Source organism: Haemorhous mexicanus, chromosome 10 (genome assembly GCF_027477595.1).
Source record: "Haemorhous mexicanus isolate bHaeMex1 chromosome 10, bHaeMex1.pri, whole genome shotgun sequence".
In the NCBI taxonomy this organism is placed as follows: domain Eukaryota; kingdom Metazoa; phylum Chordata; class Aves; order Passeriformes; family Fringillidae; genus Haemorhous; species Haemorhous mexicanus.
Window position 1 is genome coordinate 23,695,196 of NC_082350.1, and position 3,526 is coordinate 23,698,721.

Below are 3,526 nucleotides of genomic sequence, written 5' to 3' on the forward strand. Positions count from 1 at the left end.
AAAGGTTTTGTAAACTCCCTTCCTTTACAGGTTGTTACGAGCTCCAGAGAGTGCTCCTTCCTAGGTCAGGGCAGGACAGCTTTTACTGCAGATCATTGGCTTTTCTTTCCACAGAAATGTTTATTCCTTCCACACAAATGTTCTCATTTCCTCCCCAAATAAACTTTTCAACTTGTTGATTTCTTTTTAAATTTTTTTATTACCAATTAAATGCAATTTTTATTTTTCCCCCCTCTCCCTGGCAAAGCTCAGCTTTACCAGTTTGCCAGAAGAGTTAAGATTTTTTTCCTCCTTTTTTTAATACTTTATCTTTTGTGCTTCTTTCAGAGCTGATAAACCTGAACTGGGATAGAACAACCAAGCTCAGTCCCAATTTGAACTCGGGGTATTTATCATAATTAACTGAGATAATATTATTATTAATAATAATAATAATATAAGCAATAATATAAATAGTATTAATAATAATAATAGGAAGAATTAATAAAAATAATGAAAATAACCACAATTATTGTTTCTATTTCTATTTCTATTTCTATTTATTTCTATTTAATTTCTATTTCTATTTCTATTTCTATTTCTATTTCTATTTCTATTTCTATTTCTATTATTTCTTTCTATTTTTATTTTAATTTTTATTTCTATTTCTAATTTTATTTCTACTTTTATTTTTATTTAATTTGGCAGCCCCTCTGCCTTATGCTATAGGGATGTTTCCATAGCATTGAATATAATCCCAGGGAAGTCCTCTGGAGCTCTTGGAATGTGTGATAATAACACCAGGTAAATGTCCATATCTTGAAGGTGTTTCACAAGCAATTGAATGACAATGTTATATTTTATATAAAATAGAAATATATGTTATATTCCATCATTTCTATTTTTATGAATGATAATTTCAGCAGGACTGCCCATCCCTCTGGCAGTCAGGGGATGTGACCCCCTGAGCTCCCCCTCACTCAGCCCTGCCCTGTCCCCCCTGCAGAGCCCTCACATTTTCATACAACGAGGTGCCAATCTCATCAATTTAAAATCCCGGGCATCAACCTCTCTGCGAGGTGCTGAAGGCCTTTGGAAGCCTCTCCCTGTGACCTTGGAGGAGCAATCCTGTGCTTCTGCACCTCCACAGCTCCTGGGGGCTCTCAGACACCCTCAGAGGGCAGCTCTGGGTGCTGGAATAAAAAACCACTGCCACAGGAGATGCCACACCTCTGTGTGATCTCAGCTCTGCCAGGCAGGTGGCACCTGGAGGAAATCTCACCAGGAAAATTGCATCACCAGGGGAGGGGAGGGAAGAAAGTTTAAATAATTACAGCGAGGGAGAGCAATCAGCTCAGGGGTGAGGCAGGATTGGGGGCAAGCCAAAGTGCAGCCAGGCAGAGCCCTGGTGCACTGGGAAGTTGTGTCTCCTCTCAGGAAGGCTGAGAAATTAGGATTTCATTAAGAAATGAAATCCCACCTCTCTTTAATGTTCTTTTGCAGCCCTGCCCGAGGAGGATGGACAGCTGGAAATCTGCCCCTGGCTGCTGGGGCTCCCTCCTCTCTCCCCATCCCTGTGTAACTGATGGAGAAATCTCTGGGAGCAATCTGGGACTGAGTTGGAGACACTGAAGGATTATTTTACAGGGGAAAGAGGTTTTAAAAAAGAGGTAAAATGGCCACAGGGTTACCATTCTTCAACTTTTGCCTTTCCTCCTCAAACAACTCCACTGGCTGATGTTTCTTGCCAGTTTTTCCCAGATCTGTTAATAAATACAAATTTGCATCTGCCTCTGAATGGTTCTGGAGCATTTCCTCTTAGACACTCACCGAGAGACTCTCAGCCTTTTTAGGATGAGGGAAAGGTTTGTCTTCCCTGGAATAAATCATATGCAGGCTCCAGGCAGACACTAAAATATGTGCAAGGCATTGGCCATGTCTTGTCCAATTTGTGTTAAAATTTAGAGACAAAAGCTACCTGGGCAGAGCCTGCACTGGGCCAGGCTTTAGATGGACTTTTTAAAGCCTTGCTGGAAGCAGGATTTAACAGAGCACAGATTTCACATAAAGTATTGATCTCACATCTTTGTAACTTGGAGTTTTACTATCTTTAATCAACCAAAAGCCCATGTAGTTATTTTTCTTCTCTGATTTGACAAGCAGGCTGGCATTAAGGGGGAAGTGTTATTAATACTGCAAGATGAGCTGAATGTACTGCAGGCCATTGGAGGGAAAGGTGGCCAAAAAAATGAAAAGGTGAAATTATGGGAACTGCAAGCACAGTTTATTGTGATGGCTGCAGCAAAGAAAATCCAGGGAGCAGCTGAAATTGTTCATGGTGTGTATTATCCAGAAACAAATCTCAGGCACTCAGCTGTTGCCACTTGCACAAAATAGGTGATAGAGTGAAATATGAAGAGCCACAGAGCCATCAACCTCCTGTCCAAAGCCCAGAAGGTGGCTTTCACCAAAGCAAATGGCCCAATACATTAATGGGGTTCAGTCAGCCAAAGGAACCTGTGGACTTTCAGTCAGCTTCTGCAGTCACTTTTATGTGAGCAGTGAAATAGTGTTTTCAAAAGTTTGAAAGAGACATATCTTGGCAGTCCCTGGGAATGGCTTCTCTGCTAAGCTGGGCTGTGATTTATATGAATTAGTATCAGTCTGGCTGGGCTGTGAAATTAAATACTTCTAGTCCCAAGATGTTCAGGTAACTTTTATTCTTAATTTTCTTTTGATAGGTGTAGTGAGTACATTTAAAAGTGGAACAGTCATTCGAATTTTTCACAGAAAATACAGCTATGGATTTTTCTCTCCCTTAGTCCTTGGTGCTTTTTTTTTTTTTCCCTTCTCATGTAATAAAAGCTGACTTCTTCCCCTCTCCATCAAATCTGCTGCCTTCCTGAGGAACTGGGCCAGTCCTGCCTTTCCACTCGTGAGTATCCCAAGATTCTTGTAGAAGGAAAAAAATCCAACTGATCCATATTTAATAACAACTTCTAGTCAGTTTATCATGTCTGGATGTGAGAGGGTTTGGGGTTTTTGTTCTTTTTTTTTGGTTTTTTTTTTGTTATTGTGGTTGGTTTAAAGTGGGGTTTAGGAGGGAATTCTGTGAAGAAACAACTGACACTATTAGGGAATAATGAATTCTCTATAAGGATACAATGGTGCCTTCTTTAAGAGTCTCACCATGTACAAACCTTCTACTGTGGGCAAAGAATTGTAACTGAAATTGTGTCTCTGAGACCCGTGCTGTGGTGCAGGGGCTCTGCTCAACAGCAGGGTTTGATTTAGGAGCTGGAATGCTTTAAAAGTGAGAAGGATGAATTTTGTGTGGGTGGGGGCTATATCAGGGTGTTTGTCATTAGCTCTGACTCTCATTGGCATATCCATAACTTTTGTGACTGTAAGAGAGCAGCACTAAAACCACACTGCTGGGTTTGGCACTGAGATAATCTGAGACAAAACTCTTGGAGAGCAACACCCTCCCAGTGTCCCACAGAACTCTTGTTTTAAATCAGTATTGTCCAACAAATGTCACATCCAT

The 3,526-nt window shown here is 40.7% G+C and overlaps 1 long non-coding RNA gene across 1 annotated transcript; it reads left to right on the plus strand.

Annotated features, from left to right (window-relative positions):
• The first annotated feature begins 689 nt into the window (after positions 1-689).
• On the plus strand, positions 690-2,915 carry LOC132331485 (uncharacterized). Its single transcript, XR_009487603.1, has 3 exons — positions 690-783; positions 1,483-1,649; positions 2,845-2,915. It is a non-coding gene; the product is annotated as an uncharacterized LOC132331485 (long non-coding RNA).
• Positions 2,916-3,526: the final 611 nt, after the last annotated feature.